Source organism: Sturnus vulgaris, chromosome 10 (assembly GCF_052056855.1).
Source record: "Sturnus vulgaris isolate bStuVul1 chromosome 10, bStuVul1.hap1, whole genome shotgun sequence".
Lineage (NCBI taxonomy): Eukaryota > Metazoa > Chordata > Aves > Passeriformes > Sturnidae > Sturnus > Sturnus vulgaris.
Window position 1 is genome coordinate 20,576,615 of NC_142252.1, and position 25,891 is coordinate 20,602,505.

At 39.7% G+C, this 25,891-nt stretch overlaps 1 protein-coding gene and 1 long non-coding RNA gene across 8 annotated transcripts in view; one reads left to right on the forward strand and one right to left on the reverse strand.

The window, feature by feature from the left end:
• Window positions 1–25,891, reverse strand: part of NLGN1 (neuroligin 1) — a 425,904-nt gene that overhangs the window by 365,821 nt on the left and 34,192 nt on the right. For 2 of the 6 annotated variants that reach the window (XM_088171026.1, XM_088171016.1), the window contains exon 1: window positions 11,329–11,909. The exons of 2 other annotated variants lie outside the window; for them this stretch is intronic. The gene's annotated coding sequence lies outside the window, so the exon portion shown is untranslated. Of the gene's footprint in view, window positions 1–11,328; window positions 11,951–25,891 lie in introns of those variants that run through there. 2 more of the 6 variants (XM_088171019.1, XM_088171024.1) reach the window with 2 other exon arrangements.
• The window catches only part of LOC148222701 (uncharacterized), a 36,133-nt gene continuing 21,109 nt past the window's right edge, over window positions 10,868–25,891 (forward strand). For both annotated transcript variants that reach the window (XR_015805780.1, XR_015805779.1), the window contains exon 1: window positions 10,868–11,039. This is a non-coding gene — a long non-coding RNA (uncharacterized LOC148222701). The remainder of the gene's footprint in view (window positions 11,040–25,891) is intronic.

A 25,891-nucleotide genomic window follows, 5' to 3' on the forward strand; every position in this document is an offset into this window, starting at 1 on the left:
TGTGTGGCAAATTCTGAATGCTGCTTTTGTTTAAGCTGAATGCCTCAGCTGTCACCTGGTCACCTGTATCCATTGATATCACAGGACATGAGTACAAAACCTGACCAATCTGTGTGCACTTTGCCCTTGGAGAGCAGGAGGTGTGAGCTCCACAACTGTGCTCTGGATAAGAAGACTCCATGTAGATCAAGATGAATAACAGCACATAAATGTCCTTGACATCTTTCTAAAGGGAAGCAATGAAAAAGTTTCTGCATGGAAACACTACAAGTAGGGATGTTTTTCATTATTAGGTCATTATTTAATAGGAATGTAACACTGCCAGAACTACTGAAAGTGATCCAAAGACCACTGACACCAATGGGAAATTTTCCATGGATTTCAGTGGACTTTGGCTAAGCCTCAGATGAGCTAAATCACGAGTCCCAGTTTGGTCTGTAGCTGAAAGAGATGATTCCTAGTCCTGTTTAAATTAGGGTGAACCACCAAGGAATGAGTCAAAACTTCTCTAAAGATCTTTCCCCAGACAACCACAAACCAGGCTCTGTCTCAGTATCAAGCACTTCCACCAAGGCATGTCAATTTACAATTACACTGACTGCATTTCAAGTACCATTCTGCTGCCCTGTTACTCCACTGTGATTTTTTCAAAATCCTCCAGATTTTAATACATCACCCTGCACTGGGAAGCATGTTAGTGCACAGTCATTTTGTCTTAGTAATAAATAATTTCCTCTGAGACACAAACAACAGCTCCTGCTTTTTGAAAGCTTGGCTGGGAGAAGGTTCCTGGATAAATAGCCTTGCTTTGAAAACATATTTGCAAAGGCCTTTGAGAAAGTGCCACGTGTATGACAGTTTCAAATGGTGCTTTAAGAACACTATACTCGACCTGACACAAAACTGAAGACTTTTTATTGGAACTTCCAATCCAAGTGTCCTTCGGGCAACCAGCTAAATCATAATGAATTGTTTATTTGTGTTTGATCTTTGAAAAAAGAAAGCAAAGACTGAATCAATGACCAAAAACATGAAATCAATCACATTAAGAACACACTAAGGAGTGTCCCTCAACTGTTTTGGGTTGTTTAGTCCATTTCCAACAAGCATTTAGGATCTGAACTTGCAAACAGAGTGAAAGAGTACATTTGAAAAACATAAAAAAAATGTGACTATAAGGTTATCTTTTCAATTTTTCTTTTTTTTAAGACCGTCAAAGAGTACATCTTTTTTTGTTTCAAAGTGGGAAAACTTTAGCTCTCGAAACTTACTAAGATTGAAAAGGTAATGAAATCTGCAGTTCCTCCCTTACTGACTCTATGGCTGCTATGCTATCCAGGAGCATGGCTCAAGTTATATTGACACACAAACAACTTTCCAGGAGACCTTGGAAAGAAAAGGAACCAGTTGGGTGAATTAACTGATGCCTAAGGTCAGTTTGTTGCTCTGGCCAAGTTTTTTTATGTGAGTTCATTTAAGGACTTCATTCCCCGAGTTCAAGATGCTGATGTCACTGAGACCCAAATATCTCTTGTCACCTGCATTCCCTGACCCTGTTTCAGCCAGGAAGGGATCTCACACTGAGCATCATTATAGGACCATAACGCTGCCCTATTCGTCATTTGCAAGTGAAACTAATTGAATTACCAGTTACAGTTATCCAGAAATGTATAAAAGGGGAAATGCATTGTTGAAACAAACTTTTGTTCTGTATCTTCTCAAAGAAGGAACTTGTAAGCTAATTTAATTTGCCATTTATATCTCGCAGCATAACTTCTAAAATATTGAACTGAAGAAGAATTTTATTAATTTAGTCCAAATGTGAAATTGGGAAGCATGTCCACTCACTCAGGCCCTAGAAGCTCATAAATTGGGTTTTTCTTATTTCTTTAATCAAGTAAAAGAAAGCCAAACCACTCTAGGAGTACTGAAATTTCTCAGCTGCTCCACTCTCAACAACATCTCAGCTAAACTCAACTCCTAATTTGGAATTTGAAATAACTTGTATTTGTATATATATGCTATTTGTATATATATGTTTATATATACATCCTAAAAATTCATGTATGTATGTGTATACATACACCTACTCCCTACATACATATTCTGTGTGTAGGCACCTGCCTTGGCAATCTCTTAAGCAGACAGATTGAATACACTTAAATTGCTACAGCTTAATAACTTTGAAGCTCCACATGAATTGATTTTAGTGCTATTATGCTGCCTTATCAGCAAATCCCCTGTCAAAGGAAAGGATTTGTGTGCGTGTGCCTGTGTGTGCACGCCTGTAAATAAAGGAATTTTACTACAGGGGTAGCAGAACCTACAAATCTAGCTTTAAGAGTATCATCTTCAGTGCACAGAGGTCATACTTTATGGTGGTAAGGATAAGAGAAGGAACATCTTATGGACAAGGTGATGGACTAGGACTTCAGAAGCTCGGGTTCAATTTCTCACTCTGCCAGAGGCTGCTTCCATGACCCTGGACAACTCACAGTTAAGCAAATGTTCGAGTCATCTTTTGTCTGAAGGGCAGTATTGACTTTCCCACCTCCTTTGTACTTGCACACAGATTACACACAATTTGCACCAGCTCCTGGGAGGAGGTTTGGAGGGAAGGGTACTTTCTGAGGTTTTTTACTCTGGGTAAATACAGCATCTTACACAGCTCAGCCCTGCACCTATGAATTTCAGTGGCACATAAACACTTAAATAATTATACTTTACAAATGAAGACCAGAGTTGTCATATCACACTTCAGCTCTCAGTATTCTAAGAGAATACACATTAATGCCATATAAAGTAGGGGATTACTAAGAAGAAAAACAAGGGGAGGGGGGTGGTAGGTGAGCAAAGGATAATTAGCAGGATCTGTACTCCTACCAGGTATTGCATTACACCAGCTAAGAATACAAATGGAAGAGGAAACATAGGCAAACATTGTATTTACGTTATTATAGCAAGGAGAGATCCAAAGTTACAGTTGTCATTGACAATCGTAATTTATTTTTATAATATCCTATCCATGAGCCATAGAATATTTTTCTGACAATTTAGGAAAATGGCCAGATTAGAATTTGAACGCAATAAATTAGGAGCATTCAATTAAAAGGAAAAAAATTGGAAGAAAAATTAGTGCACCAAACATAGCTTCAACTTTCAAATGTTATTTTTCATGTGTGGGCAGTGTTTAACAAGTTACTTTTTTTGGGGTTTTTTTTCCCATTTTATCAATTCTTTCCTTTGAGCTTGACATGGCCAAGAGCTGGGCAAGCGGCTCCCTCTGGTGCTGAACCAACGAGGCTCTCCAGGTTTTACAGCCCTTGCATTCCAGTTTGGAATCTGATTGCTCAAACTCAGAATTAAGAAAGACTGCAAAATTATTTACTTTCATACCTAGCTTTAGGTAAGCAGTGAAATTTTCTTCAGAGACACATCTCTGAAGGCACCACACCATTCTCAATGGTATCATCATGTGACATATCTACACCAAACACAACCCACTACTTCGATTAATAACCAGCTTGAATATTTGAAATATCAAATATTTTCTGAATTAAAGTGAGACAGCAGCTCAAGTATATAATCAGCCAAATGTCAAGTAGCTTGCTGCACTAACACCAAGCACAATTTTTTGTGATTAGAATTACAGATCTTGGTGTTTAGGTATTTTTTAGCTCTACTAGAATTTTCACTCTGTGAAACTAAGCCACTGCAGTATTGCAGTTAGCACTTCTCTGAATTTCTGATCCTACATAAAATACGGAGAAGAGGTGCAATAGCTGGCACCACAGATGTTATCATTGTTCTATGGCAGCTAAAGTTGTGTCACAATTCTCATTACATTTTCGTTATAATTCAGAGCTATCTTTAAAACATGAAAAAATTACCCATGTAAATTTCTGCCCATGAAGTTATAATCCTCAGGGAAATATGTTTATATCCAAGGAGAAAATGAAATTTTATTTTTTTTTTTTTTTAATTTTAAAAAATTTTCTAACTCATCACAAATGCTGATTGTTTTCACAAATATAATCTAGGTTTAGAATAATTTTATTTTGTTTAAGAAACAGTCATTTTATGAAAGGCCAGACCCCCATACATAGGGGAACTTTGTTATTTTGGAGGAAACATGCTTGAAAAGAATTAAATAGTGCTGCTTCACAAGAGCTGAGCAGCATCCATCAGGGTCCAACTTGATTTCCCCACGTCAAACTCTCCTCATTTTCAAAGATCATTACACAGGGCAGGCTCTCAAGAGGGGATCCTGCTTTGCACTGCTGGTGTCTGAACCATGAAGAGATGCCAAATGAAGACAGACCTGTGGCTCCCCCATTAAGAGGAGGTTTAATATTTTCTTGCTTCATCTGCCAGAGCCTTTATACAAATTCTCCCAACTTTTGAACTGTGCAGTGTTATACATGATGATTTCAAGAGGCAGCACTGTACTTTTTCCATCTGCAGTGAGCTTTCCAAGCATTCATTAATCCTCACAGCATCTCAGGGTAGCAGTTCAATTTATGGATGGGAAAACAAAATAGATTGAGTGCTTGAATTCATTTTAATGTAAGTGCCAAGCAAAGAAATGAGAGTGAGAGTGCTCCCAGTGTTTCTTCCTTGTGGACACGCAGCAGCTGAAGCTTTGGACTTGGGGCTGCTGCAGAAATCTGGCACAGCATCATTGCTGCATCTCAGCCCCAGCAAATGGGGGGAAAATGGAAAGCAAAGCCTCTGCATCCCTCTGGTGAAATGGGGAAAAGGAAAAATAGGAAAAAAAGGACCCCAAAAAATTGAGACAAGAATGATGGTGGTATAAAATGTTGCTAAACAGTCAAAAAGGAAAGCTGTGGCATCATTTAAGGTCTTCATTAAGGTTCCAAATGCTAGAAAAATTATGTTTGGGTAGTGATCTTGCTCTTCATTATTCTAGCAAAGTTACCAAAATATAGAAAGTTAAGAGTCAAGATTGGCCTCAGCAACAAGCTTCAAAAACATCACGAGTTGCAAGAGTGCAAAATGATGTATGTGAACAGAGAGCAATGAAATCAGTGGGGTTTGCATACTCTAAAATTTGCTCTGCTCTTAAATGTTAGTTGAAGTGTATGTTCCAAAACAATAGAAAATCTCTTTTTCTTTAATAGGCTCTTTAAAGTAATGTTTGTCATTCAGTGCTGGTCAATCTGTGCTAAGGCTTCCACTTGCCAAGTGATATTTGTCTCTGCATAAACTAAAATGTGCCAAACATAAGCTAAAAGTCAATCTACATTTTTATATTTGGATTTTTTTGAGAACAAGCAAATTAAATAGCAGAGGAAAGTGGTGATAACCATGCATTTCCCATTAATTGATTAAAGACACAAAAATTGACAAAGTCACTGTGTGATCAAATTAAATGCTATTTCTTCACACACACTTGCTGTATCTTTTGTTGTACCTATTAACTCCAATAACAGTGCTGCAATCTCTATATATTCACACTGACATTTGAATCAGACCACACATCATTGCTGTTGTATTTTTGCATTACCATAAAGCATAGTTTGTGCATATATCTATATATAATTACTTCTGCTTTAACTGACCCTATGAGAAAAGTTCTCAAATGTTTGATGATTTTTTTTTTCAGAAGTGTCTCCAGATGTTTATTTCCCTGAGCACACTGAATTTATCTTTCTGACCACTGTACTTTCACACAATATTCCAGCTCTCCCACAATTTATGGTGCTTTCCCATGTTGTGAACACCCAGGCTCAGTGAAACTGTGGTAAATCATGTGACAAGAACTCAGAGTGAAGCCTAAATTCCTTGGAACACAAGAATTATTTATATTTTCATCACCTTCTTGTGCATTGTCTTGCAGAAGAAGATGATGATTTGGGCTGAACTTCCTGGTTGTACAAGGAATATAAACAATAATTACTAAAACCTCAGAATTCAGCTCATCTATAACTTAGCAACCTCTAACTTTCATTTTACTGCAATGTAAATTGCTACTCGGCTATGTCTTTCAGGAGAACTACATCTGCTTCTAATTTTAATTTTCCAATAAATATGTTCAATTGGGACCAGTCCAAATTTTTCTGAGTTGAGGAGTTTGGGTTGGGTTTTTTTAATAAATTCAAATACGTCTCAGCCAGAGGTGATGTTTTATCAAAAATAACAGATAAGCCAGTTCTGAATAGTTGTTGCATAAAACAAAAGGCAGGAGTCAAAAATAAATACCTGTAAGTATATCTCTGTTTCCTTAAGATAAAATTCCACCATACTAAGTGCTGGAAAATAGCTCCAAAATGCATTAACAAAATTTCTACGTCAAATTTATATTTCAAAATTCAGAAACTTCCTGTGCTGTTTCATGGCAACTGGGATGGAAAGTCTCCTATCCACTTCAGAGGAACAATTCACTCTCCCTCTTTTCCTTCCTGTGAATAATAAAGTTCCTCTTGATAGGAAATGGATCAAATCCTAAATAAATAAATAAGCACATCTGGTATTTATTTATCCCAGTCCTTGGAAATGTTATGCTAATTGCAGTTCTGTTACTAAGGCTCTGGAAAACATGGTTGGGTTTATATTATTTTACTGGAATCCACAGATAGAAATGCTTTCTCTCCCAGTGTTTCTCCCCTCTGTGTAGTATATGAAGTTAGTAAGCTGATTAACAATATAGCTGACCTGTTCCTACTATTATGCTCAATTAGTACCAATTTATCATTACAAAAACTCAATATATCATCTTTTCTGGCACCTCTTCTTTCTAGCTTCATTCTCACTATTTTCAGTTCCCTCATCTTTCCCATCCTCCTCTTTCTACTGTGCAGATGACTTGGCCAGCCCCTTCCTCCACAGAGAAAATATATCTGAAAACTTCCCCCAAACCACAGTCGAGGGACTGATCATGTTGACAAAACCACAAAGTTTCATTTTGGAAATATACCTTGAGGTACACTCATGCTTAAAAATCTAGAAAGGCTTCTAATAATTTCATTCTTCTTCCTGACTTTGCAAAAAGTTCTGCATTTCACAAGACTCATGCACAGGTATTGCTGTTTCCTAGAAAGTTGCAGAAATCAACCTCACATCTGGTATCAAAACAACCTGGTCTTTTCCACAACTAAAATTGGTCTCTTGTGAAGCTTTAATCCTATTTATGCAAAGCTATAGCCTTAACTGGATATACAGCAGATTTCTGGCAATTACTCCTCTTCCCCACATGGACCTCCCCAGACAGATGTTGAACTTAAAGCTTGGACCACCAATACATGGAGCCCAGGAGAATTCTCTGCAGCTGCCAGCAGGAGCAAACTCATCCTGTGCACTGAGAAGTTTTGATATGATTGAGATAGAGTTTTCCAAGTTTTTACGTGAGAAAATGCATGTACTATGCAAGCCTGAAGTTGTAATCCAGTTTTCTAACTCAGCAAGATGTACCAGGCTTTGTGTGCACTTCTAGACATTTCTTAATCAGTGGTATTCACTCCAAACTCTGAGAAGCATGCAAATTTGCTGACAGTTAAGTGACAGAACAGGTATGAGGAACTCTGCAAGACTCTGAATGCTTCAGTCAACTTCTCTTAAAAGCGAAAGAAAATAAAAGAGCAACTGTAGCACATTACTGGGCACAAGAAAGAGAGAAAGCACTCATCAGTGTTTTAACTGTGGAAAGGTTTGACTCTAGGAGACACAAATCTCTGGGAAAGCTCCTTTCATCAGTTCTGGCATTTCTAAACCAAGACAAACACCACATGGAATGGTCACAGCTTCAGTGTACCTTGCTGAGCTCATCCTGTTGACTCTGATGGGGTTGTGGGAGTGTAGAATTAACAGAATCCAGCCACATGTCCCAGCCGGGTGCCCTGCACCTCCTGCCCTTGCAGGTGGAATGCCCATCACAGCGTGGATCACCAGCAGGGTCCCCAGTCTGACTGGGAAGGTGCCCCAGAGTGTCCTGCTGCTCCGGTGGGTGGAGGGGCCACCCCCTGGAGGACTTTGGCTGAGGCCAGGCTGGTGGCCCAGCATCTCCAAAACCACTGAATATTCATTTGACATCCCATACTGCTCATGGAACTCATAAAACCACTACGAAAAGTAGTTAAATGTTGTTATGCACACTTCTGTTTCTTTCAGTGAAGCTTATTTCTGCCAGGTATCAAACGTTTTATTTCTTATGCATTCGTTCTTTTTCCTCAAAAACATTTGCAATTTTTTTTAGAAATTTCATACCCATCTGGTGGCTGCAGCCTGGAAGAGATCAATAAAGGCCACAAGTTCACTACTTACACTGGCTACCGAACCACTGCACAATCTCAGATTACTCCCATTTCAGGTGCTTTTCCATCAAAAATAATTAGGATATTGGTAGCTCCTCACTGCTGAAAAGCACTAGGAGATTTCAAGTAAAAATTGAAGTGGGATCAAACAATGCCATTAGTAACCACACAGGCTTGGGTACAATAAATTAATTTCTTTGAAAGACTCTATCTCTGGTTTTCCATTGCAAAATTACAGATTCTCACCCAATGGATTAAAGTACAAGAATTTTTTAACGCTGTTTATCATCTGAAGAAAAAATATCACAAGGCTAATTTAACAGCAAGAAGTAAGTAGTAGGTGTATGGCACCAGTACCAGAAGTTACAGGTGTAGATTTAGTTTGCCATGCACCTTGATCAGCACTAGGATCCAACAGTCACAAATCACTGTTGACCCATGAGCACAAACATTTGCTTGCAGCCCACTGTTGCTTAAGGAATTATCATTATTACAGTGTATGGGGACAAGAACGTTCAAATAGAAAAGAAAACAGGAAAATAAACAAAGAACTTATTCAAGCAATGACTTGCCAGTTCAAGAACTAGATTATGTTCACATGCACACACGATACAAACGATAATGAACAAGGGATGCAGACAACTCGTCTAGTGAGTCACCAATTCAGTTCTCTAAATGTTCCTGATGCTCAGAGGAAAGACATTTTAAAAGCTCCAATGCAAGTCTGTTCTCATTGAGTGACTGTTCCTTGGCAAAGAGGGAAGGAGAGGAGCTGTACCAATGACACCACAGGAAACACTCCTTGACCCTTGCCAGCTTATGGAGATAAACAGCAAACTTTCTAACCCTGACAAATTAACTTTAAATAAGAAACATTGGCATCAAAGTTACCATCTAAATTGCCTACTGCACAGTCAGAAATTCTTATTGAAAACATCTTTATGTATAGATTCACGAAGGCTATGAAAATTTTTGCTTGAATAAGGAGAGTGGGATTGAACTCAGCATCCTTGAACTATTTCATGGTAATAAAACACTCCATTCAGAGGAGCTCAGAGAAAGCACTAAAATCTGCATACATTTCATGAAATAACTTCTCAGATTTGGTTCCATTAGCTTCACTCAAATGCCTGCTCAGCAGCCACAAGAAGTTCAGTCTTACCAGACTGAACCAAATAAAACCATGGCAACGATTTCTGGCAGACTCAGCATATCTGTATAATGATATTGTGCCCAGCAATTATTGACCCTAACGTGTGGTGAACTGAACCAGCACCTGTTCAACCTGTGATTAATGTTTTTGCACAGTGAAGGATTTATGGGCAGCTTTAAGTGGGTCTCTAACTAAACATACAGTGAACTACATAGGTGACATATGTAATTACAGATGTTTTTGTATCACCAGTTGCAGATCATCCTAAACTGTGGAAAGAGAACTCAGGTAAATACAAACCCTGTGGCTTAAAAAAATCTATTAAAACAGCCAAACTTGAGTCCTTTTGAGTCCTTTCCTCATAGCACATTTCCCTTCATAAGGAGATCACTCTGATTTTATTCCAGCCCTTTCAGTACAGCTTGGCTGTAAATAACTGCTGAAAAAAGATGTGTTCATGAAAGCAGAAGAAGGTGGAAATAAAGCAACAGAAAAGGATAACATGAAAGAGGAGCTTTCCTCACAGCACTGCAGGAACACTGCTCGACTCTGCTGAAGGACTGAACTCCACAGCTCCTGCTTGTTACTAAAAGGGTTTTAAAAGATGATGATAGAACACAATTACAAAAAAAAAAAAAAAATAAAAAAAAAGGAACAAACTTCATTTGCTTGTCTTTTAATTAAAACATGTAATCAGATAATCAGAAGGCCTAAGTGATGATTACCTCCTGCTTTCAGCCTGACTGGAGCAGCCATGGGTTTCACTCTCTCCAGTGGTGCCAGGGAAGGTGTTCCTTCCCCACCATGCTCATTCCCAGTCACCTGGTGTGATTCCAGAGGAGAGGACAGCAGTCAGCCACAGCTCAGGCACTCTGTGGGAGTTCAGGGAACGTGGGACCCACAGCTAGAGAGCCACTGTTTAGTAGTGGCACCTTTATTAGCACAAACACGCTCAAAACTGTTAATGCAATATTAATTATCGAGACCAGGAGATACCCAGCAAAAGACTAAAAATTGCCTTTGCTGGAACACAATTCATTTAGATGATTTATGGAGTTCTTTATTGTTAGCGTCACAAAAGCTTTTTCAAAACAAGAGAAATCATTAAATCCCATAAAACACGGGCTATCGCCGCCGTTAGCTGGTAATTGATATCCTTGCTCGTGCCATTTATATCCCTAAATGGAGCTGATAAAACAAAAATTAGTAAAGCGTGCTGACGGAGAGCAGCCTGCAGCATCCCGGAGGGAAGCAGGGGATCCGTCCCTCCTTCCCAGCAGGAATTTCTCCCTCCTTGCATCCCACGACCCCGGGGAGCCCCGACACGGCCAGAAATGAGGCTGAGCCCTGGGGAATCACTGGGGAGGGGGAGGGAGCAGGGAGGGGAGTTCATTTGCTTTTAGAGGGAGAATCTGATTATTATATACCACCCCTCCCCGCCCGCCCCGGTTTTCCCCTCCGGGAATTTTAACTACTTCTCCCTCCTTTTTAAAGGCAAATCTTAAAAAAAAAAAAAGCTTTTGTGTTGCAATTTTCTATGGCTTTGGTGGGTTGTTTTTTATTTGTTGGTTTTTGGTTTTTTTTTCAGGAATCCTGCTGGGTAGAGAAAGTGCAAGGTAAGAAATAATTTTAAACGGAGGATTGGTGGGTTTAAGCAGTTACTGAATAACAGCCAAAGCATGTGCACAGTCAAGAAACTCTCAAATCCTGAGCAGCCAGGGAGAAGGAATGTATGTTTTAGTGATGGAAATCACGCAGACGTATTAGAAATGACTCGGAAGGACGGGAGAACAGCATCGAAAATGCAAATAAATCAGCTCAGATTCTATAGAAGATAAAAAAAGAAAAGCTGCTGATAACCCTGAGCAAATGCTGCTGCCTCAAAGACAGAAATAGCTCCCTTACCTTATTCCTAATCCTTGTTTGTACCTGCTCTGCAATCATAAATACTTCGAGGTGCTTAACATGGAGCTAAATTGATGGCTGAATTTAGGAATTTCTTCGTACACCTCATTTACAGATTAAAAGAAGATTTTTGAGGATCGTCCTCCTTAGCATCCATAAGCTTCCCAAAGAATTCCCATTTTCTTGTAAAAATTTTTTTAAAAGAAAAAAAAAGAAAAAAGGCAAAAAAATACAGTCTATATACCGGGCACTGTAAGAGATCCAAAAAACCGGGAGCGGGGGAATCTGAGAGGTGTCACTACAAACTTGGCAAGCAAAACGTATCCTCAGCAGGAAGGAGAGAGAGAGGGAAGAGAGGGGGGAAAAAAACCCTGCAAATCAAATTCCCAGGGAGATTTGGGAAAAAAAAAAAAAAAAAAAAAAAAAAAAAAAAAAAAAAAAAAAAAGGAAAGAAAAAACACCACCAAAACGCAGGGAGGAAAGACGCGTGAGGAGAGCACAAATGGGATGGCGGGATGTTGTCTCCCAGCCAGCCATCCATCTGTCCATCCATCCATCCATCCATCCGCCAGCCGACCGCAGCCGCGCTCCGCTCCCCGCGGCACCTGCGCGCTCACAGCGCGCCCGTGCGCGCCCCCGCGGGGATGCGCGGGGGATACCCGGGGGATGCGCGGGGGATGAGCGAGGGATACCCGGGGGGAGGCGCGGGGGATACCCAGGGGATGCGCGGGGGGATGCGCGGGGGTGCCCCGGGGGATGCGCGGGAGGATACCCGGGAAATGCGCTGGGGATCCGCTGGGGATGCGCTGGGGATGCGCTGGGGATGCGCGGGAGATACGCGGGGGATGCGCGCAGTTTGCCCCTCTCTGCCCTGCCCGCGTTAAGGTGCGGGGGTTGGCGCTGCCCCGGCCGCAGCGGGGTGCGGGCAGTGCCCCGCGCTCTCCTCCCTGCCAAAGCAGCCGGGAAAACCCTCAGCACAGGTCAGACAGACGCTGCTGCGCCGTCCCTGGGCTTTCAGCCCCGAGGGCAAACACTGTTCCCAGCAGCGCTGCCCGCCCCGGCTCTCTGGAGCGCTCCCCAGCACCCAACACGCCATAGGTGCAGGCACATCACCTCCCATCTCCCACTTCCCCTTCTCTCCTTTTCCCCTCCTGACCTGGTACAAATTTCATCTGAGACTTCCCAAGACCTTTAATTATTCTATTAATGCGAGCCCATAAATCTTTCCAGAGCAGCATTTCATTAGGCAAACAGCAACATACAGTCCAGGGATGTAAACACAGGCATTAGGGCTAGAGGGGGAGCAAATTACACACTGAAGGCATGGCAAAAGCTAAATCAGAATTGGTCAGTCTTGCTTTCCAAGGCTTTTCAAGAGAAGGGGAGTTTTTGTTTGTTTTTTCTTTGTTTTGTTTCGGTTTTTAAATATTTTAAATTTTTTTTTAATTTAAAAACAAGTTCCCTGGAAACCACTTGTGTCAGTAGATCAGCAGGTTACCAGAGCAAGCCCCAGTTTACAGCACCCAAACAAGTCTCTCCTGTGAGCCCTTTGCAAACTTGCACTCAGAATAGAGAGGGAAAACAAAATAAAAAGTTCACAAGCATCTTAACTACTAGTGATTTATAGCCATAACATTTGCATATTTCAGCAAATAAAAAAAAAGCAGGTCTTTGGGGTGTTTTTTCTCCTTAGCAAATTGAGAATCACAAAATGGCACCTTAAGTGATGGAGACAAAATATGGCTCCATCCAACTAGGGCAGGAAACCAAGCTCACTTGGGTGGTCACACATGTACTGTACAGGCAGTGGGATTTATAACTTGTTTTATCCCTCACAAAGTGAACAGAAGAGCTTAATCAGGGATGTGCAGGCAGATGGGTGTGGAAAAACTTCAAGGGGAAGGATGAGATTCAAAACAGGTCTTAAGTATGGGTGCAGAGGAGGCAGAGACGAGGAGAGGGGAAGGCAAGAGGTGTAGTGAGGTCTTGTCTTTCTAGGCAACGTGGAAAAATGGGAAGAAATAGAGGCAAAGGGTAAACTCTTTAGGGCTTCCTCAGCTGGGAAATATGTCCTTGTGAAGGACTATTTCACACACTATTTCCCAGTGAGGAAATCAAAATCACTTCCCAGCAATTGTATATGGTTGAATTTTGAGGGGTGAAGGTGAAAGACATTCAACTCTCTTAAATCCATTTTCTCCAACAAAAGAAGAAAAAAACCCTCTAAAAATCAAGGATTAATTTAAGCCTGAGTTCAGGAAAGATTCTTCACAATTCTTGTATGAGACACATGTTTACAGTAAATCCAAATACCACACCTGAGAAATCAGTGCAAGTGGAAGAATAGTTTTATTCCTTAATGGCCATGTTGGATGCAGAGCCATCTGGAAATCCTGTAGAGATTCCAAAGACAGCACCTGTTTGTCAAACATGATGCAGTTTTGAAGTCCTCAGGTAGTGTGACTAACAGAGTTCCAACCCAGAATGCTTTTCCCAAAGTCCAGTGCATGAAAATATTTGGTTTGTTTCTGTTTTCAAATTAAACAAGACCCTGATTTATCCTCTGGAGCAATGTTTGTGACTTTGGAATATACAGTCTCATCTTTAGCTGCTGCTGAATGGCTACGACAGCAAGGGCAGGATGTTCCCATCTGCTGTGTGGCACTGGGTGGAGCAGAACAAGCCCCAGAAAGGGGTTGGCAGATGCAGCACCTTTACTGCACCTCTGAGGGTCTCTGGGAAAGGCAGCCCCCTCCCCACATGAGCACCACAAACATAGGTGGGCTCATTTTTCCACACAGTTAGGTGAAGCCACGGATGCTGTGAGGAGAGAGGACTCCAGAGAGAAAGGACAGAGCTGGGAGCAGCTGTTCCATACAGCACAGTTCCTTCTGCAGCATGGGATTTTCAGCTGGGAATCTGTGCAGTTGTTTTAGCTGGGGAAAATCAGCCATCAGCCCTTCAGCTTTAGTCCCAGCACGGGAGAAGACAAAGGGGACAGGAAGGCAGGCGTAGGGGAGAGCTCTGTGCCTCGGGAAGGTAAATCAGACACATCTCCGAAGTGATCGTTAATTTGGCATTCCCATCTTGAGAAGCAGATTTAACCTTCTGGCCAATAAATTATCCACATAATCCCCACCACTGCAATGCCTGAATTCCTTAAGAGCCTTAAACTGGGCATCCAGATGATCGAGTTCACAAAGTCTCTGGGTAAGGCTGGCGGCTTCAGGCTCGCTCAGCTTCTGCAACGTGTGGAAACTCGAATGTAACACGGCCTCACATATCAGTTCTACCTTTCCGAATGAGGGTGATTCGTCAGGATTAGCCTCAGGGGCATTTCTAATACCTTCCCTTTACTTGCAGTGATTAAACAGGATTGAAAACATATTCCAGTCTCTTCTAACTCCTACATCTTTTGCTGGGGATTTATATGGAAGGGAAGGTGCTGTAAGGCACCAAGTACCTGATACATCTCCCAAGGACAACATAAAGTTACTTTATTAATACAAGTTTACCCTTCCCCAGCTTGTAATAGTAGTTCTTTGTTACCATATAGGTCTTGCCACATTAACACTCAACCAGAACCACCCCACCAAAATTTAGGAAGGATAATGGAAAATAATTCTATGGTTTACTGACCAAAAGTACAAAGAGAAGACTTCCACACTTAATGTAATCTTCTCTGCTTCTGTTAGACAGAGGAAATGAAGGTGCCCTAAACATGACAAACAGAAAATGATATGTACAAAAATAGGGGAAGAGAACTGCATAATAAAGCTGTCTTTTGTGACTGTCCAAGGGAGACTGAAAAGGCTGAAAATGAATTGCAGAAAGGATGACTTTGAAAAGAAATTGTCAGCTTGCTTAGCTCCAAAATTCACATTCTCATCCACAACCTTTAGACACAAAGCAAAGTGGATATGCCCAGGAATTTTGAGGCAGAGGATAAGATCTTTATGTTTTCTTTTTGGATTAATTATTTATTCACTACGTGATTGTAGCTTAAAGTTTCATAACAGCAGGAGTTACATTAATAAGAGGTATATAAGTATGCATATTAAATATCAATAAGTTATAGGCAAATATATTAAAAGGAGCGAAACTTCATACTTTGAACTTCGTGAAAGTGGTTCTTTGATTTTCAAGGCTTCTGGTCAGCTGAAGACCTCCTGACAGTAAATTGTGGAAAAGTGAGGAACAACTTAGCTCAGAATCAATGCACAACAGCTTCTTGAAGTACTTAAACTTTCAGTCTGCATTCTCCCTTTTTTTCTTTTGACTATAAACATTTATTTCACCTCCCTTGAGTAATCCATAGTAATCTCTAAAACAAATCTTATAATGGTTCTGGTAGAAGCAAGTGTGATTCCAAAGCTATTCCAAGGTTTTTTCCCTTGAATGGAATCAAAGATCCATCTAGAGTAATAGAATAGATTAAATACTGAGGTGTTAAAATTTCCAAAAAATTATGTATTACTAAAGCAGAAAATTAAAAATCTTATTTGAATTATTTGTAATCGATTCTGAGATTATTTTTAATATCAAAGCAGATATTGTCAAGAGTTAAATTAACCTCTTGAGCAATCTTACAGGGAAATTCAAATAGCCACTGAAATATTGTTCTACCAATATAATGGAATACATTGGGCATACTATAGAAAGATATTTCTGTATTTAGTGGCCACTGTTTTAACAGTGTGAGAACATTTTCTTCCTTCTGTAGATGTGAAGGGGCCTTTACTGAATACTAGGAAAATAATAAATGGAAGCATTAAAATAAAGAAATTGCAAATATTACAGTGCTGAGATCCTGGGGCTTCCTGAGCCTTGTCTTTTTACCTTAATTCACTAATTTAGCAATCGGTTTAATTTCCCATATAAGTATTAGGGTTCAAAGTGAACACATTCACATATGAGACATAACTCTTTAGATTCGTGCAACCCATAATCATATTAAAAAAGAATCTTTTCCTTAGGTCACAAAGTTAAATTCCCATCTGAAATTTTTGGTACAGTAAGGAGGAAAAAGAAGGAAAAAGCTTCTTATGGGCCTGAGTTGCCTCCTATGTAATCAGGACTCTGCAGTTTCCCACTACAGGTTTCGGGCATTGAATCCAGATATCCAGAAACAAACCTCACAGATTAATATTTTGCCAGCAAGGCAAATAGACACTTCAGGGGATTTTTAAAAGCTGATAATTTTGACCCGGTTTCCATCACGGTTGCAGGCACCTCTGAACCCAGACACAGTTTCCTGAGTAGTCCCAGTCAGCACTAATCATTAACAATCAAAACATCAAAATGAGACCCTAGGTTTTTACTGTTATATTTCAGTTCATTTAGATTTGGTGGAACATTTAAATATGTTCTTATCTGACAAATCTCTACAAGCACAGCTTGATACCATGAGTGTTCAAGCAGGGGGCGTGAGCTTGTGAGGTGTTGGTGATTTCCCCATCTGGTTCCCACAAAGACTCGAGTTTGTTAATAAACAAACTTAAATCAAGGCCAAATTTGATCTCACTCAAAATAAATCTTCTTTTGCATTGTGATTTTTAAATCACATATCCTAAAACTCAAACTGGCCAGTAGCTAAGTTTTGTCCTCTTCTTCATTAATGATGAAAAGGGTTCAGCTGCACATTAGTGACTACAACATGGAATAAAGGTATTCCAAAACCATACAAGAGCTGGTGGATAGAAAACTCTAGTTTTCTATATCTGCACATCTTGTCATATATCCAAATTCTATCTGGAATTAGGCATATGAGTAAATCATACAGATGGAAGTAAATCTTAATGCTATTACCCCAGACACAAGTTTGATGTAACTTCTTGGGAAATAGTTTTTGAGGACTCTAAATTCAATAATTGTGATTATTCAAATATCCTAATACTCTCCTGTAATAAAACTGTGCTATTACTTAAAAAAGGAAAATAAAGGTGACCCTAAAAATTCAGTCACCCTGATAGGAAGGAGATGAAGCCCCAGTAATTATGCAACCAGTTTTAAAGATCACCAATAGGGTTTGTGTGTAGCACAGAACAGAACACTCAAAACCAAAGCATGAAATAACTACCAGAGTTGAAAATATTATTCAACATTCTTTGGTCTTTTCCCACTTTCTCAACATTTTTTGGTTGTCAAGAGTCTGATTTCCATATCTGAGACTACGAGGTCTACTGGATGTAAAGGAGTCGTGATTATCCTTAAAGTGCATCTGACATCACTATTAATGCTTTAAACTTGCTACCAGTGCATTTTTGCAGTTTCATCCTTTTAGCAGAACTGACACATCTAAAAGCTTTGAAAACTCCCCAGTATTAATCTCCAAAAGCATATGTGTAGTGATTACTTAACCAATGGGATGGTTTTTTCGGTTCCTCTACAAGTTGGCTCAGCAACAGTACAATATTAATAATGCTTGAGCTTATACTTTTACAACCTGTTCCCCATTTCTCCCATCTGTCGATAGACTAAAATTATGTTTACAGAATCACTCATTTTCTAACCTTTTTTTAATTCATCCAAGACAACTCACGTCCTTTTTCTCCCCTACAGTGACTACTAAACCCCAAATCTTGAGGCAAGGTCAGTTTTCAGAGCTGTTGATATGATTGTGAAGCAGCTCCATCGATTTGAAAAGTGTTATTTGGGTTTCATCCTGCAATGAATGAGAAAAGTATTTTCCTCTCATTACTATTCTAATTAAATATATACCTTTAGTTTAATTCCCTATCTTTCTCACCAAATTACAGCTTGAGGCTGTTAGAACATTAGTAGGTATATGTACATAAAACTTGCAATATTTGATAGGGGAAAACACAGCGAGTGGTGACCTGCATTGCCAACCTGAATCCTCTGTGTTTCTCAAATGGGAGAACAAGAAATAATTATAGTGTTAGGTGCTACCCACTAATTTTGCACAATTAGCCAATTTCAGTTTCAGTTTCACCCTTCCAAACACTGAATCTCCAAGGTCCCAGACAGGAAGCTTTGCACAGAAATCACTCTAATATTACTATTTTACACATTGATATTTTTTTGGATAGTCAGAATCAGAGAAATGGAGAAATCCATTCTCCTCACGACCCTGCACTCTGCATGCATCAGGGGGATGTTTTCACATAAAAATTAAATCTTCACAAACAGCTCTCAGAGCTACACCTTAGGCCACTGTTTTCACTCCCATTCAATAGGTTTTCCAGAGCAAACAGTGGTTTAAAATTTGTTCGAGGACCTCAAGGTTTGGCCCCAAATCAATATGTACACAGATGACTTCATTTACAACTATGCTTTTATACCAGATTTAATGTCAACAGCCTAACAGTGCGTTGGTTTCCGTTTATAGGATTTATTAATTTTTATCTAATGAACAATTTCACAAGGCAATTTAGATGATTACAAGTGTGAAATGTTTGCAATGAGGACCAGATCTTGCCAGCCTCGCTTGCCTGTAGTGCCACTTACATCAAAAGTAATTGAAAACAATTGTACATGAGAAACGCCAAAACAAACAAGTTAAAAACAGTCTCCAGGAGCAAAGGAAGCAGAGTGGGTATTTCAGTCAATCCTGAGCCATGTGTTGCCTCCACACAGAGCTGAACTGACTGGATAGATGGATTTACAGGAACAAGAATGGCATGTTGATGTGAGGATCACACCTTTGGGTAAGAGCTGCCAATGTGTTGATTTGGCCCTAACAAATTGTCCCTGTGACAAACTCCTCACAGATCAAAGTAGGAACAGAATGAGGTCAAAGTTAGATATCCCAAAATCTCACCTTGTCCCTTCAAAAAATTTGAAAACTGAAGCAAGGGAGCATCTCTTTAGCTAAGTACCATAATGAACCAAACAGTTCGTTATTTACCAAAGTGATCATCTGCTGAGTAATGTTTGTTGAGAATTTTTTATTACTATTTTTGATAGTAGGATGCTGCTTTCTCCCTCTGATCTTGGAATTATACTACAAAGCTGCCCATTTATAATTAATTGCATTTTTGAGATATTTTTTGCTTAGGCGGCTGGAATCTTCCCAGCACCAGTGCCCAAAAAACAATTACCAGCATCCTGTTCAGTTTGCTTCCAACTCTCCTTCACCCTCCACCCAGCAATAATTATATTTCTTCTCTGTGTTTCAGAAAACAGAGATTGTTTGCCATAAAATTAACTTGACGTGATTCAAAAGGAAATGCAAAGCATTTTATAAGGAGTCAGAGAGAGGGAGCTGCAATTGTGAGCAGAGGATGGGGAAGACTTGTGCTTTCAGCCAGGGGAGGCTTCATCACAAATTAAGTTCTGTTTTCTTTACTTGCTGCAGCACAATGACAGCTTTGACAGACATATGGGTTGTTTAGAATCGTAAAGGCTTTTTAATTTAAAGTGCTTCAGGAATATATCTAGCTGCAGTGTATGACGTAGGCAATTTTTATTTAGCTGTATTCTGCTAAATGTGGTTTGTAATTGGAACACCTTTCAGCCCAGGCACAGGGAAATCTCCTCCACTCTCCTGCATTGCTGAGCTGCTCTTGCAGCAGGGTCCTGCCTAGGCCATGCATTCAAACACCACACATATTATTCTCATTTCTTTTTATGGAAATTAGAAGATACTTGAAGTTGTCACATCCCTGAGCAGACAACCAAAACCACAAGGTCTTTATGTCACTTGAGCCTTGGATAAGGCAATGGATAAGGCCACTCCGAGCTGTTGATTTTCAGGTTTTGTCTTGTTGCAAGGGTGTGGTTTAAGGTCAGTTATGATGCAGTAAGGTTCTTCTTTAAAATGTCATGTGTTGTCATTAAGGAGTTGGTGACTGTACTTGTTACCCACGTTACATCTTTTCCTTAATTTAAAAATGTATGTTTTTTGTTCTTTGCTTTTTTAATGTCAGATCTGTATGCTTTGAGACAGAACCTGATTTCAATTACATTGTATAAGACCCAGAATAAAGCCATTTGCTTTGATAGAATTCTACTACATGACACAAACATGGCTGAGATGGGGCTGTGGCTGATTGAGGGACCTTCAAACCAAATGGTGCTTTCTGGCTCCTGCATTAGTCCCTGCCATAAAGATGTTGCAGCTCCAAACTCTATTAGTTCAGGATGCAGAAACCACCTCATGCTGCAAATAAGAGATGCAAAAACACGAGGCTTGTAAAGAGCTACCTACTGATAACTAAACCAGAAGAGAGCTTGGGTTTCCTGTGCCCAAGCCTTATGGGTTCTACCAGTAGGATACAACACACACAAATGAAGTAATTCCCAAAGACAACAGAATGTCCAGGAAAAATCTCAAGGTAGAAACGAGTCTGTGTTTTCCACACCCTTGGCCACTGGTTTCTCCTGCACAATTTTACAGACTAAGCACTGGCTCACCTTCTATCAGTCCTTCACACCCACCTCTCATCAGCAACCCTGTGATGTCCCCTTGCAGCCACAGTTTAATTACAGCTGTAGTAAATAATGACCCCAACCATCCTAACTAACAATCTTTTATTCCTGTGTTGAGTGGCAGGTCTTGTAAGATATCCTGGCACTGTTAGTGCTCGAAGAGTTTTTACATCCTCACCATTAACAGCTTTGATTAAAGAGCTCACACAGTGCATCCTCTAAAGGGTCAACCAGAAGTTTCTCTTCGAGCTATTGTGTCTCTGGAAAAATCCCTTTGAGAGCTGGTGCTACCTGGTATAGGGTGAAGGAACATCTGCCTTATACAGACCTCAGCATCAAAGACTTTATTGTCAGTGAATTAACACTACATTAGGAAGGAGAGACAAAAAGACAGAAAAGGCTCATCTATAAGAACATTGGAACCAGCAGACAGGTCAGATTAAAAATGAACTCTGAGGATGAAACAGAAGTTACACTCTGACTTTTCTTTGAAAATTTAAAAATATCGTCTGCATGAACAATTCTCCTGGGTATCAACTTCAGAAGTAACTTAAAGAAAATTCTCATGTCATTTGTGGCTGATGTAATGCAAGAATCCTTTCTTACAGTCTTTCAGTGAGATACAGGGAAAAAACTGGACTCCCACTCATAGACAGATTTTTTTTTCCTCTTTGCACACTTGTCAAAGAATATGTCTTTTCCTCTTCACATAGCAAGAGCCTATTCACAGAAATTCTGTGAAGAGAGCCTCCATTTCTCCTTCAGTGGAACATGGGCAATTTCAGGAGTGTTTCAAAAGACTTATTAATAAGTAGTTATAAACAGTAATTTCGAATAAACACAGTAAAGTCACGATTATTAATTCTGTAAGAACTGGGGGGGGTCACACACCACCAGCTCTTTTCCCACCACTTGATTATTTTATTTTCTCCTCCATTAACAAAACCGCATAGATTGGCCTTGAAATTCTGGGTTTTAATTGAGCCTGCATTCAAAGGCAAAAGACCAGATGATCGTGGCAAGCTTCTGCAGTGCCTCTGAGCTCATTTGTTTCCAGGATTGTGCTGCAGATTATTTTATTTTTTAAAAATGTATGATAAAATACCCAACAAGTACTTCTGCCAGGGCATGGTTCACATTTTTCTCCTTAAGAAACCTTTATATACATCTGAGCTCTGCTAACTCAGAAAGATAGCCTGCTGTTTTCACTCAGCCAAAAATTGCTGAACGTCAGAGATACAGCAGGAAGAACATTTTGCTGCTTCTGTCACTCCCAACAAAATCTCTAACATTTTGTTTTATTTAATGGCTTCACTTTTCATAAGATGATTCAAACCCCTATAGGGGACCTACATTAGTCTGCTGACATTTTTCTGCTGGTATAATTATTATGTCCTTCTACAGTCTGCTTTTCATCTGCACAAAATTTCTCCCTGGCACAGAAGAGTTTAGTTAAAGACCTCAAAGCAGAGAACTAGAGAAGCCAGAATAGCTCTTCAGCATAAGGTAAGGTGGAGGGCAACTTATTTGGTATAACTGTGCATGTGCTGGAATGCCTGGCAGCAGATAGCAGATAGACACAATGCAATTGAGAAGAAAGAATATTCCTACACAAAAAAAAAACAAAAACAAAAAACAAAAACAAAAACAAAAACAACAAAAAAAAACCACCCAAAAACAACAACAACAACAAAAAAATGGAGATGATGGGAAAGGCATGTTTACTTCTTTACACTCCACCAGGCAAAACATGTTGCATGTTTTAGTCACTTAGACTATAGCAGAAATGGGGATTTCTGACACAGTACATACTGTAATATATATATATATATATATAAACACAGATATAGATCAGTCCATTAATAATAAATAATAACGATTTGGTTACTCCACGCAAAGGCCAACAGTTACAGTTTTTTATGCAAAATAAAGAAGTTTTTTTAAAGAAAGAAATGGACCCCGCTGGGGTCTAAGAGTCTAATATCATTCTAATATATGCATGTACTGCTAAATACTTAAGAGTCTGAGCTTTGGTGTTTTTAAGGACCATTACATCTTGACCCAGCTGTACTTTTAAGCCAGAGTTACAGCTGGCCCCTCAAACACGTCTTGTTGCTAAGCAGGTGCAGATCTGAAATCAGAATAGAGCACTTGGGATATAAAGAAAGCAAATCCACCTCCTCAGATTTAAAGACAATATTGCCTTGGTAACAGGTAACACATGTGAAGTACGTGGTTAATTACGGCTTCCAGTTATAACAGCGACAAAACAGAAATGAAAATGAGAAGCACTGTAGGAAAATACAGACATCCCTTAATAGTCAGGTAGCTTAAAACACTCTCGTATACACCATGAAGCAATTGAAGAGACAACTGTGCAGGTCAGATGGAAACAATGAACAGAAGCCTGGAAAACTTGGTTAACCAGAGGGCTCTCAATAGGACAAGAAAGGAGTCAGAGAGCTCATGCCCTGCTCACTGGTGAGTGAGGATGAGAAGGGGATGAGAAGATGAAGTTATCTGAAGCTGTTTTAAAGGGAGAGTGCAACTGCATCCACAGTTTTGAAATTCTCCACTGCCATTATGTACAAAGCTGAAATGGAGACACACACTGTCACCAAACACCTTTCGTCCTTCCTTCCCCGCCAAGTGACTCTGACCTCGCCTGCCCCTTTTAGAAAAAGCTCGAGATGTGAGCACATTATGGAGCTGGGAGAGCTGAAACAGAGTCCTTTTAGCACAATAAGCAACCACTTTGAGAGCAAGAAATGGAATATGAAAACAATCACATAAATAGCAGTAGATGAAACAGACCCAGTTTACACAGTGGAATATACAGCTCACTAAAAGTAAAGGTTGAAGAAGAGGCCCGTGAGTAATACATAAGTCTTAAAATCTGAATAATGCTGCAATAAAAGCATTTGAAAATCTAAAAGCATGTATAGCCTAAAGAAAGGAGGAATATCTGTCTCTACTGGTCTCACTGATGGATATTAGGTTCCCGTTATATTCTTAGTAGACAGATTTCTGACTCTCAATTAATTAACAAATAAATAACTTTTTTAAGCTTCCTCTGATTGAAGAGGAAGCTTTGAAATAAAAAATATTTCCATTTATGATATACAATGTCTACCCCAAACTAGAGAGGTGGATTCATCTTTTAAATAAGCTTTTCATTAGAGTAAATGATGCACTTCCCTGTTCGGGTATGTTTGTGTTTGGATATTGAGTTGACACTTGGGACCAGTGGCACACAGCTATGGACTGAAGGGATTTTCTTGTATGGAAAGGAATACAGCAGCAGGAACAGCACAGTCACTTTACACATGTTCACAACTAAGTGTTCTTAACCCAGCTTGGGAGAAGACCACTAAAGTCAAAGCAAAGCAGGCTCACAGTAGCTAAAAGTCAAGCTGCTTTTGTTGTGATATATTCAATTACATGCCTTAATTCTTGCAGATTTTGACTCAGTGCTTTTGTTAACTCTTCAAAAGGGATGATGAATACTTGCCAGAGCCTCAGAAATCTGACCAGGATTCTTCAGTTTTTTGCAGAGGTCTCTAGTAGCCTGTGATAGAAGGCATGACCCATAATTCTGGGGTTAATCTAAAGTTGACCCAGTAGCCTACAGATGAAAGAGGATCCATTTATCCAGTCACATATCTTTTAAGATAGCCAGCAGGTTTTGGATGTTTCCAGAGCCAGAGTGATAAAATATCAGCCATATTCTTTTACTCTGAACTATTTATATAACTCTACAGCAGAGCTTTTCAGTAGATGCAGAAATGTAGTTATTGATCACTTGTAATGCTTAATTCAATTCTGAGAGGAAATGGCCTACATTTCATGGATACATTTCATTAAAAGACTATTTACTCATTTTGCATTTTGTAAATGCTTTAACAGAGAGATATCACTGCCAGCTCACAGGATAGTATGATGAATTGGAAGATTTGTTACCAGTCTCCAACAAAATGTGAGGAAAATCATGTTAGTACACTATGATTTCCTGAAGTAATTAATAGAATCACAGAAAAATGAGGAAAGAATGCACCCAGAAAGTTCATCATGTATCTCCTTGCCTTAAGAAAGGTTCAAATAAACTTACATTGCATCAGATAAATATTTGTCTAATTAAAGATCTCTAATGACACTTTACAGACCACCTCAGAAAAATCTGCATCATTAGACAGTTTGCAGATAATTTTTTTACTATCTAGTCTCAATCTTTTCTTCTGCAGTTGATGCTCCTTGCAATCTGCCCTATCACCTGGAGTATAGAAAAAAAGCTTAGACCCTTCTTTCCTAAGATTCTTAAAGTTTTCAGAGACTGTGTATTGCTCCATCAACCTTCCCTTCTTCCATCCTCTAAGCTCTGGTTTGTGTCAGTCTCAGTCAGTCATTTTACATCTGTTCTCGAGGCTCTGATCACTCCTGCTGCTGGGCTGTATCCTGCTCCAAGTGCAGAACCCAAAATTAAACAGTAGATATCGAGCCAAGCTTTTACCAGGGCAATTACTTGTACCTGTAAGAGTTAACTGTAAATCTTACACATCAAAGCCTTGGCTTGCTCAGCTCACGACCCAACATAACTCCCAGCTCTGTCTTTGGAGACAAGTTGTCCCCCATTTTGAACTGAACTTTTGCTAAGGTTTCTGAGTGCATTAATACAGCTGGTCTTGCACTCCATTAAGCACAGCTCCAGCATTTCCCTGCCTGCCTTGTGAGAATGCCATGAAAACAGGCTGGCCTCAGCAAAGTCCTGTCAATCTCTAACACCTACAGCTTCTTACCTGTCCACAAAAGAAGCTGCTCGGTTGTAAAAGAAAATTAGACTCATTCGATGTGATGTGCTCTCAGTAAACCCACACCAGCAGTTATGTATTTCTCTGAAATGTTAGAGTTACTTCAGTACTTTAATTATTTCTTACCTTTTTTTTTTTTTTTTTGACAGTTGAGGCTGAGCTGCATCATGTCTGAAGACAGATACTGCATTTGGTTTTTTGTGTTTTTTCATCCACCTTCTGCAAACTTGTTAGACCTAATGACAAATAGCCCCACATCTGTACAGACCATTTGTCTGCTGTCCTTGATAGAAGTTAAACAGCCCCATCTGATCCAAGAAGCTCTAATATCTTTAATCTATTAAACTCCTTTTGCTTGTCCCCCT